The 15,602-nt window shown below is 38.7% G+C and overlaps 1 pseudogene; it reads left to right on the top strand.

The window, feature by feature from the left end:
• LOC138709937 (fatty acid synthase-like) overlaps positions 1-15,104 on the top strand; it is a 64,134-nt pseudogene extending 49,030 nt beyond the window's left edge.
• Positions 15,105-15,602: the final 498 nt, after the last annotated feature.

Genomic DNA, 15,602 nt, shown 5'->3' on the forward strand with positions numbered 1-15,602 from the left:
AGTCATTGCATTGTCGATATCAATGAAATCTTTTGGTTTCACATCTGTAGGTGTGTTATTCTTCTCACATATCTGAGTCCAACTCTTCACTGTCATCCTTTTTCTTCTTGAATCACTGACAAAATTCCAGACTTCCGCCAGCAGTTCCTTATAACTGTTGAGAGCAAGCTTCTCCATGCTGAAGTGAACATTTTCAAAAGATATGTCTGTGTGCCCCAGTAACAAACCACTTCGTTGTAATGTTCATATGTATCATGAAGGGGAAATTTTTATTTTCGTTATATGGACATTCGTACAATTGAAATAATTTAACATTCAACCATATGCAGGTAATGAAAGGGAAAACAATTTTTTCCGTTGTACTGGTGAATTCGTTAAACTGGTGTTCGTTAAATCGATATTTGACTGTATCGCCAAATATACAGTGGAACCTCGATTTTCGGTTTCTCGATTTGAGATTTACCCGCATTTTGCGTACTTAAGGTACTGTCACACGTCGCTACTTTTGCTGCGCAAATTTTGTACTGCAGCTGCAAAAGTTGCGTGTCGTGTTCACACGTAAGCCAAAACTAACGTGCTGCATGCTACTTTTTGTGCTGGGCAACCCAAGTGCAGCAAAAGTTGCAACTGGAGGTTGCGAGTCTGTTCACACACAAGGCGCTACTTTTGCAGCCGCAGTCCAGCTGCAGGTTTCCATCTCTGTGTTGACTTCTCAATATACATTTTTTGTAGTTATGTTCGCATTATTAAGAAACTCATGCGAAAGCTTCCTTATCTATTATTTGCTTTTCTGTCGTATCTAGTATTCAGAAATTGGCATTATTTTTACTATAAAGCTTTTAAAAACGCCTATGTACTTAAATGATAACCAACAGCATATTCACGTAATCAATGTTGGCAACCCTCCTGTTTGAAATTACACTATGGAAAATTAAAAAACTTAATTATATCGTCACCAATTATGCTCAGACTGTGTTGTGCATTTAATAACTGTTACAAATAATTTATTTCCATCGCATCTAACATTAAAATATATCCAAACAATAAAAGTATCATTGGCACATTTGGGTGGCAACCGCAGCAAAAGTTTCAACAAACCGATATCAAAAATGCTGCGGCTGCAACCCTGAGAACCCTGTTCACACGTCGCTACTTGTAAGCTGCGCGCAGCATGGAAAAGTAGCGGGCAGCAGGTTTGGCAGCCGCTACTTTTCGGGTTGCACCGTTGTTCACACGTCGCAGTACAAGAGTTGCGCAGTTTTCTGTACTGCAGTGCTGCAAAAGTAGCGATGTGTGACCGTACCTTTATTTTGCAGTCCCGGCAGAAGTCCCATATACGCAATGCTATTTTTACTCTGATTTAATGTTTCTCGATTTAGTGTTTTACCAGCATTTAAAAAACAAATTTTTTGTCCCAACAGAGCAAATTAACTTCGATTGTGCGTTTTTTCAGCCCAAAATGTTTATTTCCTTGTCCCAGGTCGTTTCAGTAACAGTTCCTATCCCTCTCCTTATCTACCATGCGTTCCCAGGTGGGATACCTGATGCAACACGCTGCCAAAACCACGTGTTAATCATGTGCTATGGTGCATGAGAATCATTCACAACAAAGCACCGCATTAAGACAATTTTAGGGCTTCTAATGGATGACTTTAAGCAGCATGACATTACATACAAAAATGTGTGTGATGGAAGTGCAACTGTTCCAGATGAGGCTACACTTTCAACTTTTTTTTTTTTCACCTGAAGACCAAGATATCATCTTCAAAACATTTTGAATTACTTAAAATAGGCACTGGAAAAAGTCCAATCTACACCTTTTTACTTAGAAATCCCTTAATAATAATAATATACTGGTATCCTAAAGACTCACCCCTCCCCATAAAAATATTCTGTTGACGCCCTTGCTGCAGGGAGATTCATACGATGCAGATGTTTTGCAGATATGACACCCCAGTTCTCGCACTGTGTTGGCTTGTAGCCATCTCCATGGTGTATTTCCCTTGATTCCTGTTTTCCCATCTTCTTGCCAAACTTATACACAGTGGGTTTAAATTTCTTGATATCTGTTTTAGTAATATTTCTTGTTGTATTAGTCTATAATATGATTCCGAATGTAGGTTTACACTTGAGTGTTATGTGGATTTCTGATTTTGAATCTGTAAATGTGCAATTTTTTTATCTTTAAGTTCATTTTGATTGCTTTCAATTGTGTTCACTCTCTGTGAAGGATACACATGACAGTTTCATATTTTTATCTAATGTTTTGTAACGAAGTTGTAATTTGTTTTGACATTTGTTTGTCATTTCATAACTCCAGTCAGTTTCTGCATTGTACCTTCTGTCGTTGTCCTTCTTAAATTCACACTTTTTAAGTAATTGATTAACTAGCGGACTTACTCGTGTTAATTATGTAAGTCTGTGCGGCTTACAGCTGTTTCGGTGCTTCATCACACCATCCTCAGAGCCTACTATATCTCGCGTCATCTCAAACTTCTCTGCCTATTGTGTGGCTGCGTTTGATTGTTGAAAAGTGTTGAAAAGTGGAGTCAAATAGTGTGTGTGTACTGAAATTGATCTGTGTGTTGAGAATTTGATCAGGGTGTGTTTTAGTGTGTTTGTATATGAAGAGTCCACTGCAAGAATGATGGGTGTCATCTGGAATACATTTTGCAGGAGAAGCAATTGAAAGTTTGAAATGCTTAGCGCTCAAAGCTTAACTGTGATTTTCCGATCATTACTGGACAATGACTATCAGTGTTAATGCCATATAACTCTCTAGGCTATGTACATTCTATATGTCTTAAGCTATGCATTGACAGTCTTGGTTCATTTTCGACAAGAAAGTGACATCCATCATTCTTCCAGTGGACTCTTCATATTTCATATTGTTCTAGTGTGTTGAGTTTTTGGTTCTTCGGTTGTATGTGTAGGATTTCCATGTCCGCTTTTATGTTATTGTATGTATGGTTAGCATTGGTTATGTGATCGGCGTACACAAGTAAGTCCGCTAGTTAATCAATTACTTATATTCAAGTGTTAAAAGTAGTGTACGCAAGATTCAAAATGGATCACACTTTTTTTAATATCAGCTTTATTCTCTTCATGTCTCCATTGTCTTAATTCTTGAAAATTAACTTTTTTATAATAATCTTTCTATCTGTAGTACTTAAATAAATTACTTTTCAAGTGTCACGCAGTCATGTGTATTAATAGTAAAGCCCCTTCCTTACTGCATGTGGTTTGGGGGGCTTTGGCCTGGAGCTGGCGGACTGGCTGGTGCTGCGAGGAGCCCGCAAGCTGGTGCTGACATCTCGCAGTGGCTTGCGGACTGGCTATCAGAGCTACCGGGTGCGCATCTGGCGTAGTTACGGCATTACTGTAAACATCTCCTTGGCCGACATCACGTCCGAGGAGGGCGTAACAACTCTTCTATCAGAAGCGAATAAACTCGGACCAGTGGACGCCATCTTCAACCTCGCTGTGGTTAGTTTTCACGTATCAGCATACTGCGTAGTTAAAGGTTTCAAATCATTTCGCTCCCATTTGTTCCTTCATGGATATTATGTTCATAGTATTTGAAACCTGAAAGTTGTTTGTTTGCTTTGTTATTTAGTTATTCTGTGTATTAACTGGTGGTGTGTTTTTCATTGTCCATTTCTTTGTTTCTTGTTTGCTTGTTTGATTTTTCATTTTTAATTTGGTTTATTTGTAGTTTATTCCTTCATTGTTTGCTTGCTTGTTTGTATCTTGGTTGGTTTGTTTGTATGCTTGCTTCCGTGTTAGCTTGTTTGTTTGCTTCCATGACTTGTTAGTTGGTTAGTTAGTCATTGAATGTTTGTTTGTTTCGTTAGTTGCATCACTGACAAGTATTTCCATTCACGTTTAGTCTATCCTGTGTTCCCTTGGTTATTTGATTTGTTTGCCTACGATGAAAGTATAATAACCGAGAATGTCTAATGAGTTTAATAATTCTCCATGTTGAATCTTTCGTACACTACTTTTAACACTTCAATATAAATAATTGATTAAATGGCGATCTTACTCGTGTTAATTGTGTAAGCATGTGCGGCTTACAGCTGTTTCGGTGCTTCATCACACCATCCTCAGAGCCTACTAGATCTCGGCGTCATCTCGAACTTCGCTGCCTGTTGTGTGGGTACGTTCGATTGTTGAAAAGTGTTGAAATGTGGTGTCAAAAAGTGTGTGTGTTCTGAAATTGATCTGTGTGTTGAGAATTTGATCAGGGTGTGTTTTAATGTGCCTGTATATTTCATATTGTTCTAGTGTGTTGAGTTTTTGGTTTTTGGGTTGTATGTGTAGGAAAGATTCAACATCGATTATCATTCTACACATACAACCCAAAAACCAAAAATTCAACACACTAGAACAATATGAAATATACAGGCACACCAAAATACACCCTGATCAAATTCTCAACACGCAGATCAATTTCAGAACACACACACTATTTGACACCACATTTCAACACTTTTCAACAATCGAAAGCACCCACACAACAGGCAGCGAAGTTCGAGATGACGCCGAGATCTAGTAGGCTCTGAGGATGGTGTGAAGAAGCACCGAAACAGCTGTAAGCCGCACATGCTTACACAATTAACACGAGTAAGATCGCCATTTAATCAATTATTAATAATTCTATTGAACCAGGCGAGACAAAGTAGCAACCCCTCACTGCACGATAGGGATTGCCCATTGAATTGTGTGATTGTAACATACTTAGATGTGATGGCGATCAGGGTGGGGGTGGCGGCGACGAGAGTTGTGGTGGTGGTGGGTAGCAGCAGCAATAACAGTAATAACATCTACAGTGTCTACTGTCACAGGTGTTGCAGGATAGCTTGCTTTCGAATCAGACTGAGGCCAGGTTTGCTGCCTCTGCCGGTCCCAAGGCGCTTGCCACTCGCCTGCTGGACAAGTTTTCTCGCCAGTTGTGTCCGCTGCTGCAGAAATTCGTGGTGTTCTCAAGCGTCTCCTGTGGGCGTGGCAACGCTGGACAGGCCAACTACGGCATGAGCAACTCAGTGATGGAGCGGGTGTGTGAAGCAAGGGTCAGGGGCGGCCTACCAGGGCTGGCTGTGCAGTGGGGCGCTGTGGGAGATGTGGGGCTGGTGGCAGAGATGCACGGGGACCACAAGGAGCTAGTTATAGGTACCTCATGTTATACTACAACAGAGAACGAACTCATTTCTTTGCAGCATGTTGTTTCATGTTTTTGGATCAGAAGACTGGACTGGATTGTAGTGATGTATCTCTCAACAATGTTTACTGTTGAAAGCATTGTTAAATCAAAAACTGCTACAAGTACTACAAATAACTGGACGAGATTGATATCGAATGAACTTTGTAGGTCTAGAATTGATTGACTGAACTAAAATGAAATAGGCCTGAGTGTTCATTGAAATGCTTTAACCAAATGAATATGAAGTGAATTGAAACAGGAAGAATTGCACTCCATTGGACTGGGTTGGTTGGAATATTTTAAAGTAGAATTACTTCAATTGTGATTGCATGAACACAAATGGAATGCAGTTAATTTCTGTGTATTAAACTAGACTGGACTCAATTCGCATGAGTTGAATTGAAGTGAACTGTAATTGCATTGCTTGGAGTTCAGTTTCACTATATTTCATTAGAATACATGATAGGAGATTGGACTGAACTACATCAGATTAGATTAGGTTAAATTAATTTAAGAAGATGGGTATTGATTGGTTGTGTTGGGAGTGGGGGTAGTATAATTTAGTTCCTAGTTTATTGAATGACACTTCGAACTGTAGGGTTTATTCGGCATTAAAGTTCAATATTGGAACATCACAATATGTAATTTTTTTCTTCCACCATGTTAATAATGTCAAAAAAGGTGCTTGTACAAATTTTGGCCACTCGAACGCAATTATAAGGCCATCCAGAAATTAATTTTCCTTGGAGCGGTTTCCAGAAACAAAGCACAATTTCATGGAAAGATTTATTGAAACAGATACAGCAATTGTTGCGCTATTTTTCAAGATATTTCCCACTGAAATTGAGGGATTTGTCATATCATGGGATCAATTTTTGTATCCCTGTGTCATAGAAATCTGCAGCCTGGGATCAGAACCAGTGTCTGCACCTCTCTGTTGATCCCACGGCATGACAAATTTCTCAATTCTGGTGGAGAATATGTTGAAAAATAGCTCAACAATTGCTGTATCTGTTCCAGTAAATCTTTCCACGAAATTGTGCTTTCTTTCTGTAAACTGCCCTAGGTAAAATCACTTTCTGGACGGCCTCGTAATTGCTCTCAAGTGGCCAAAATTTGTACAAGCACTTATTTTGACATTATTAACATGATGGAAGAAAAAAATTAACTTTTTTGTCTCGCCTCATGAGAATGTTTGCTTGTAATCTACATTTTTCAAAATGTTTCTACTTATTTTGAAATAAAGTTAATCTATGAAATAATCATTTGAAACTGGAGGATTCTGGCCTTCATATTGAAGTAAGTATGAAATGAATATACTACCAACCTAATTTTCAAAACAATGTTAACTTTAATGCTCATTATCTAAAAAATTTCTTTTTGTGGGTTAGTTTCTTTTTGAATAACTGCGTCCACTTGTTCTTCCTCTGACACATATCGTCAAGTGAGATGTGCTGCTTGATAATAGATACTGTATATACATATCAGCCAGAACCTCAATCAGAGGTTTTGTTTTGAATCTGATTCGACTGGGTTGGACCAAGTTACATTGTATTTGTATTTAGTTTTGGTTGTGTTGTATTTGGTTGGTTTGTGTCGGGCTGAATTTGGTTGCACTTTTTAGTCCAGCAGATGCACTGAACATCTCTGACTGATGTTGCAGGTGGCACGCTACAGCAGAGGATCTCGTCGTGTCTGGAGGTGCTAGACGTGCTATTGGCCCAGACTCATCCTGTGGTGGGCAGCATGGTGGTGGCAGAGAAGCGAGCGGGCAGTGGCAACTATGCAGACATCATGGAGTGTGTCAGCAGTATTTTGGGTGTGTACAGCCTTAGACACAAAAAAGACCTATCACCTGTAACGCGAATTTGTCTGTCTACTTTAAGCAGTATCTGGTTCACACGATTAGGTTATTTTGTACCTAATTTATCCCTTGAATATATCTTTGTTATAGATTATTAAAACATCTGATCTACTAGTATGAACAAACAGAAAAAACAACAACCAAAGAAAACAGAGGTGTAACAGAGCGAAGTCTTGCATAACAAATTTTTTCACGTGTAAATCTAAGCTCTCACAGAATCAACCGAAGTCTTGTGAACCAGAACAGGCAAGAATACTTAATCAATGAAGTTCTGTAAATGGTGCTGGGAAGGAGGTTTGCTGCTATTCACTTCTCTTTCTTCCACCACCTTGTGAGTGCCAGAATTACTTACTTCAATGCAAATTTGATTATAATAGCTTGGAATCGTCAAGCTTCTAATATTACAGTGTTATGCAAATGTCCCTACTTAATGGAGTGGTTTCTAGATGTCAGTTAATTTTGTATTTACATTTAAGGCCTCATTCCTAAAGCAGAGTTAAATGTAACCATAATTAATTTATTTATTTATTTATTTACTTACTTATTTATTTATTTATTTATTTACAGTACAGATATTCGTTTACAAAAAAAAATCGATAACGTGTGAAAAAAGAGATGAAACAGATAAAGTGTAAATACAAATTAAAATGGAAAATGAGAAAAGGAAAGAAAAAAAAAAGAACAGACAAATAGATACTACCTAAATAAAATATACAGATATAGATATAAATGAAAAATACAAAATATCATAACCGAGAGAGAGAGAGAGAGAGAGGGAGGGAGGGGGAGGGAGAGAGAGAGAAAGATTTTTTTTGTGTTTGTGTGTGTGTGTTTTTTTTTGCTCTGGATTTAACAATGAAGCCGTCATCCTTCTTGCTTCCCAATATTTTGATGGAAGGTCCACAAAATAGCCAAAAATGTAAAATGTAGCTATAATTGGCAAATTACAGAGTAACAAATAGCAATATTATATAAAATCACCTACCTTCAGTATATTAATAAGAAAATGTTTGTATTCCATGTAAGAAATGCAGAAATCTAGATCCCATGTTTTACATATTTCATTGAAATTTGAACACATTTTTTTTGTGTTTGGTTTTTTATAATATAACAATTGACGATTTCTTAAATGTGATGTTCTAGCGTTAATCTGGATTTGTGATAATATTTCGCTATTATCCACTAGACCATTGAATATTTTATATAATAAAAGTTGTTCAGCAAGTAATCTACGACTGGCAAGAGACATTAAATTAAAATCAGCAAGTAGATTGTTGTACGAAATTTTGTTATGGAGGGCTGAACAATGATATCTTCTAAAATACAGATATCTAGAGAACCGTTTTTGAATTTTTTCAATTTGATTACTATGTAGTAAAGGACCAATTAAACGTGCCTTCATTTCATTCGAACTTCTGCGCAGCAATGATGCACACGAACACAAGGAATTTTCAATTCGAGATACATGTAAAAGAACTACCGGCAATTGATAGAATTAATATTATCTATACTTTCCTTAAAAAACGGTAGAAAGACGGATGGGAGGAAATCAGAGAAGGTGTCTCCTTTCTTTATTCACAGATGCTTTCCATCAAAAGATGGCCAAGAGTTTCTACTTTGAGTTGTATGCTGGCAGGCATTCGAGACCTGAAGACCGTCAGCCATACTACGACGCTGGCAGAGCTGGGGATGGACTCCATGACGGCCGTGGAGATCAAGCAGACCCTGGAGCGCGAGTTTGAAGTGCTGCTCACAGCACAGGAGATCCGGAGCCTCACGTTTGGTCACCTGGAGAAGATCGCCGCCAACAGGAAGCAGGCCAAGAGTGCGAGAGAACAGGAGGCTCAAGGTACACTAACAGTGCATTCCAACATCTGTCAGCAGATATGAGAATGTTTGTAGTCGTAAATAATGTATAAAAATTGAGTAAGAATATTGCTGCTGAATTTGCATTCACTCTTTACACATTGTACAGGATGGTCCAAAAAAGTAACCTAAATTATTATAGTGTTAAATGAATGATTATGGATATTGGAGCGCACTCATATTGAATACAGGCATTCCACGAACTGAAAGGAGCTGATTTGCAAGCACTGCACTGTGTTGCGGCCATTGTTAATGAAAATGTTGATTATTTCCAAAATAGATGGTTTGTTGCTGTCATTTCGCTATTATTATTATTAGTATTATTATTATCATCATCATCATCATCATCATCATCATTATCACCATCATTATTACAGTAGATGGCGGCCAGGTAGCTCAGTTGGTAGAGCAGCTGGCTACGGGCTGGAAGGTCCGGGGATCCCAGGTGGTGACAAGATTTTTTCTCGTTGCCAAACTTTCAGAACGGCCCCGAGGTTCACTCAGCCTCCTATAAAATTGAGTACCGGGTCTTTCCCGGGGGTAAAAGGCGGTCAGAGCGTGGTGCCGACCACACCACCTCATTCTAGTGCCGAGGTCATGGAAAGCATGGGGCTCTACCTCCATGCCCCCCAAGTGCCTTCATGGAATGTTAAGGGCATACCTTTACCTTTACCTTTAGGTATTACAGTAGATCCTCAATTTTCCGTCACCCTATTAATTGATTGCTGGATTAACCGTCTGTCTTTCTCTCGCTTTTTCTTTTCTTTTTTATTTTTTCTTTTTTTTTCTGCAGAAATATATGAAGTATTGCACATTGTATTAGCACGTTATTTTTTTTTCTAGAGAGGGTTATTACAAGCCTTTTCCCTTAGGTCTATTGTTCGAACTGTCGTAGTGTATAACTTCTATATGAAATATTTTCTTTGGGTATCAAACAAACACTCATTGTGCTAAGAATCGAAAAATAAAGTGTAAATAATTGAGTGGTTTGGAGAAAGATAAACCGTGGCTCATCTTGCATCAAAATACGAGATTGGAGTGTAGAAAGTACATAAATCTACAACACGAGACTTCCAATACTGATATCTTTCCACAGACAGCCATTACAAGGAGTTCCCTTGGCCCTTAAAAACCCGTCGTTGATAACCAGATTTAAATTAGTGAACTTCTGATCCACTCACTATCTAGCATATTAAGCGCAACACCATCAAAACCACGAAGGGAGTTACGAAAGTGCAAGTATTATTCACTAAATTTACGAAAATCTTTTATGGTATGGATTATCCGATTTTTTCGATTAACCATTCAGCCCAGCCCCTTCATTACCACGGTTAATAGGGGTTCTACTGTATGTATGTTTTATTACCTCCTTTTATTCATTCATTTTTAGTTTTTAATGTTTCTATATCTGTTCCATTTATCGGAATTTTGAATCCTAATTAATTGTTCACAAGTTAAGAGGGCTTGCGTTTCAACATCTACCATAATTTATTTATTGTAAAACCCATCACCGAAAAAGAGAGCTTGTTGCAGAACCTCAATATAAGCCTCGGAATGGTCAGGCTTATGTGAGGGCGGCAATGAACCTCTGGGTTCCGTAAAAGCCATTTGTAAGTAAGTAGGCCTAAGTAAGATTACTTGCATAGCTTTAATCGTAGTTGTTTTGATTGCACCAATTTCGAAACATAAAGCTTGGATTTCTGTACGTTGTAGTATGTGTTTATTACTAGCTCATGTGGTCAACACAGTATACGAGTATGTAACATGTGGTATGTGATGCTTACTATCAACTGTGGACTTCCTCATTTTGTTCCTGTTAATCGTTTTAACACTTTCATTTTGTGTTGTTTAGAATGAATTTTGAAAAATAATTGACTTCTTTACAAGTAAAATCTATTGAAAAATTTAAAATTCTGTCTTTTAGATCTAGATTCATTTTCCGGGCTGAGAGGCCGTGGTCTATTGGTTGGTTTTATACCAGACGTTTCGTCTGCAACTGCGGCAGACATCTTCAGTGGAGTGGTATCCGAGGTCGCAAGACTCTTCTCGGCATACCTGAAGCAACTGATCCTGTGGCTGGTTGTGCGGGCGTATTTATAGTGCGGCTCGCGGGCCGAGGCCTGTTGTCGCTGCGGTCCGCACTGCTTTGTTCGCTGCTCCCGTTCTGGGTTTCGTCCTTTTGTTGTAGTGGCTTCTTATCTGTTCTGTTTAGGACCGGGTACCAACACTTGTTTAGCTTTACGCCTTCTTCCTTGCGATGTCTGCCGCAGTTGCAGACGAAACGTCTGGTATGAAACCAACCAATAGACCACGGCCTCTCAGCCCGGAAAATGAATCTAGATCTATAGACTCTGGCCGTGAAAGCCTACACTACAAAATTCTGTCTTTTACCTTTCAAAAGATTCTTCCTCTAAAATCTATTGTCTCTGTTCAGATTTTAACTTGCGCTCAGAACCAAGCATGGTGCATGATGCAGCACTGAGTGACAGTCCAGATCCTCTACAAGGTAGATGGTGGTGATTGGTGATTACAGATGCAGCATTGAGCGACAGTCCAGACCTGTTTCAAAATATGCGTCTGCTGATACGAGAGATCGGAGACGAGCAGACTGCAGCCCAGACCATGATGCGAATGGACGGGGGTGTGGAGGGCGTGGAGGACACACGGCCAACACTGTTCATGTTGCCGGGTGTGGATGGTATGGCGGTTGGCCTGCAGTCCCTGGCTCAGAACCTGGACTGCCAGGTGTGGTGCCTGCAGCTGGGCTACGTCAGTGAGCAGCAGACGGTGCAGGACATGGCACGCTCCCTGCTGCCTGTACGTCAAGTACTTAACAGCACTGTGGCTGCTTTACTGCTTGGTATCATGTTCTTACTTATCTAGTTCAACATTGGTTGCTCATGTGTGAGTCGGTTTTGATATTAGATTACGAAGTCTAGTGCGGGTATTATTTTACATTATGGTGTATTACAGTGAAACCTCTCATTTACGGACATCGAAGGGACGTAAAAATCTGTCCGCATCTGGGAGGTGTCCTTTATTGGAAGAGAGCCTCCCCAATCTAACAGTAAATTTATAATATGCATTTTGTATCCCTTCACGCTTTAAATGAAATGTATTACTATAGTTTAATTCTACAAATATAGTACACTACAGTAAATTCTTTGCAACTTTGAACTACAGTAGATAAGACCGAAAAAGGAAAATACAGTACTGTGCCATGCAATTTTATTCTACGTCTACAGTTATGCAGTACTGTAATTTACAATTTTCAACTTAACCTTTACGTTCAGGTGCCATGTCTCTCGAAACAGAACAACTGATTGAAGTAAGGAGAATAATCCTACTAACCCTATCATGTGTTGAATACAATTTCACGATCGCGGAAACGTTGGACCCATCAAACAGGTTAAATTTTATGACTTTGTTTATCCACCCGCTTCCAGCTAAAAGGGGTAGCCGGCTGGGCTAGTGGTAGCCTACGAGACCCTTATTGTCTTCTTTCATGTTAAGGAATTTCTGTACTAAATTTTCCATTTTTGTAACACACGAGGTCTTGAAATCCAAGTTCTGTCCGCAGTCAGGAGGTAAAGCAAGCTTTAGGACTGTGAAACAGCTGTCCGTGTCCGTGTCTGAGAGTGTCCGTAAACGAGAGTTAAATTTATCATTATTTCTATATTATTTCAGTTGGGACATAAAAATCTGTCCGTATATGAGGAGTGTCCGTATCTTGGAGGTGCCCGTAAGGAGAGATTTTACTGTATAATGTTATTAAGTCCAGATCCTAGATGTTGCTCTAATTCTCTTTAAAGGCCTAATTGAAGCCACAGACCTGTTATGTGGTTTTTATGTAGTTGTTGTGTTGGCAGCACATCCGCAGCCATCTCCCACCCGGGGCGCCGGTCAACCTGCTGGGCTACTCATTCGGGGGGCTGCTGGCCTTGGAGCTGATGCATGCTCTGGAGCAGGAGGGCCGACAGGGCCAGCTGTTCCTGCTGGACAGCTCCCCACCCTACATGCGAGCCTTCCAGCAGAGCGTGGTGGGCAGCGACCTGCAGAACAGCATACTGTGCATGTTCCTGAGCATGCTCGCACCTGGCGAGACTACAACGAAGGTGGGGACCATGTCCTACTTAGTATACTTGGATTACGTTATATTCTACTACTGCCAACCTCCTGCATATGTATTGTATTGTATTTATTAACATTCCATGGTATTCATACATTGCTTTACAGCTAGAATATGGAACAAGTCAAAAAACTTAATACTATTATAAAGTCTTAATTTATAGTCACAGTCTAGATGAAATATATACAGACGAGATTTACAATATAGTCTACTGGTACAACACATAGTTTTAGTATCAATTTCATGAAGCGTTATTGAATGTCATGAATTCACCTACAGAATAGAAGGCGTGAGAAATTAGGTACTTCTTTAATTTGGCCCTAAATAATCTTATGTTTTGAGTTTCATTTTTTATATCGATAGGGAGGCTATTAAAAATTTTTACTGCCATATAACGCACTCCTTTTTGATAGCACAATAGACTTGCCGGTGGAGTATGAAAGTCATTTTTTTGACGTGTATTTATGCTATGAACTGTTGAATTAGTTACAAAGTTTTCACGATTACATACGAGGAAGATTATTAATGAAAAGATATACTGACAAGCCATGGGCATTATTTGTAGTTTTTTGAAAATAGTCCTACAAGATTCCCTAGATTTGGCACCTACTATTATTCTAATTACTCTTTTTTGTAATAGAAATATACTGTTACTATCTGTGGAATTTCCCCAGAATATTATTCCAGAACTCATTACCGAGTGGAAGTATGCAAAGTATATTGTTTTTAAGGTATTGATATTTACTATCTTTTGCATAGATCTAATAGCAAAACAAGCTGAATTTAGTTTGGGAGTAATTTCTTTAATATGATTTTTCCAATTTAACACATTATCTATTTTTAAGCCAAGAAATTTGGTTGTCGTTGTTTCTAATAGGGGTCTGTTGTTAATTAATGCGCTAGAAATTTGCGAGGTTGAATTTGCACAGGATTTAAATTGAATTATGTTAGTTTTGTTACAATTTAATACCAATTTATTGACTGAGAACCAGTCACATATTTTTAAGAGAATTTCCTCTGTTGAAGATTGGAATGTGTTGGAGTTATTGGCTGTTAGGGTTAAGGTTTCGTGATCAAGTGTATGTTGGCATTTACACTGCTCATGTACTCCATCTTGAGTCATGATCCGTCAATCTAGCAGTCAATTCATTTCTACTCTAGGCTATATTAAGCCTATCTCTAATTTCTGTTTATAAATAACATTGTGAGTGGCAGATGTGACGTCATTGCTTAGTATCTGACTGGTAGTTGTCAATGTTCCTATGTCAACTTTGTCATAATTGACTAGTAATTTATTTAACGACTTGTTTATAAGATATAGTGTTATTTTATTTATTTACGAAACTTCCCTTATTAAAGGGCTGCGACATGGACAAAGTGATTATTAATTATTGTATTATTATTATTATTATTATTATTATTATTATTATTATTATTATTATTATACATCTCTTGAATATTTTATAAAATCAGAATATATTGATTTTTATCCACAGAATGGTTATAATATGTGTGAATGTGTATGTATGTATGTATTTTATTTTATTGGGTTATTTTATGACGCTGTATCAACATCAAGGTTATTTAGCGTCTGAATGAAATGAAGGTGATAATGCTGGTGAAATGAGTCTGGGGTCCAACACCGAAAGTTACCCAGCATTTGCTCATATCGAGTTGAGGGAAAACCCCGGAAAAAACCTCAACCAGGTAACTTGCCCCGACCAGGATTAGAACCCGGGCCACCTGGTTTTGCGGCCAGACGCCCTGACCATTACTCCACAGGTGTGGACAGTATGTATGTATGTATGTATTAGCACTGCAATTGGGTATACTCCTGGTGACAGTGATATATAATATACAATAGCATTACAATAATTAGGCCTACAGCAATAGAATGACATAGAAAAATTAATGTATAGGAAACCAGATCAAATAACGAAGAGTACTAAAAATAGTTAAATGTGAAAAATAAAATTTATATTCTTTTATAGACAAAAGCAATGATTTCCAAGTATTGCAGAAAGTCCACCATTGTGGAGTAACAGTTAGCACGTCTGACCATGAAACGAACAGGCCTAGGTTCAAATCCTGGTTGAGTTTTTTTCCGGGGGTTTCCCTCAACCAATTGAAACAGAATTGAACTTTCGGCGTTGGATCTCGGACTCATTTTGTCATCATTAATTCATATTCATCATCATCCATACCATGGCCTGAGTTAAGGAACAAATTCCAAATCTCCCGCATAGTGAATTGTTATCTCACAAAGGAAAACTATTAAACTCACGAATAAGCCAAGAAGCAGGAAAATGAACACTGATTGCATTATCCCCAACGACATAGGAACGTATTCGTAGCTGAGATCCAGAGCAAGTCGGTGGATGGCAAGGTGCCCCAGAGGATCTGTGATGTCACCCATGATTTTTCGGGGAATTCCTGCCTGTACTAAGCGTCCTAAAATTTGATTCCATTTCCAGAACACGTATCGACCGCCCGTAACCACCATTTGAACGTGCATTTGGATCGCTTCTCCACTGAACTTG

This window comes from Periplaneta americana, chromosome 12, assembly GCF_040183065.1.
Source record: "Periplaneta americana isolate PAMFEO1 chromosome 12, P.americana_PAMFEO1_priV1, whole genome shotgun sequence".
Taxonomy (NCBI): domain Eukaryota; kingdom Metazoa; phylum Arthropoda; class Insecta; order Blattodea; family Blattidae; genus Periplaneta; species Periplaneta americana.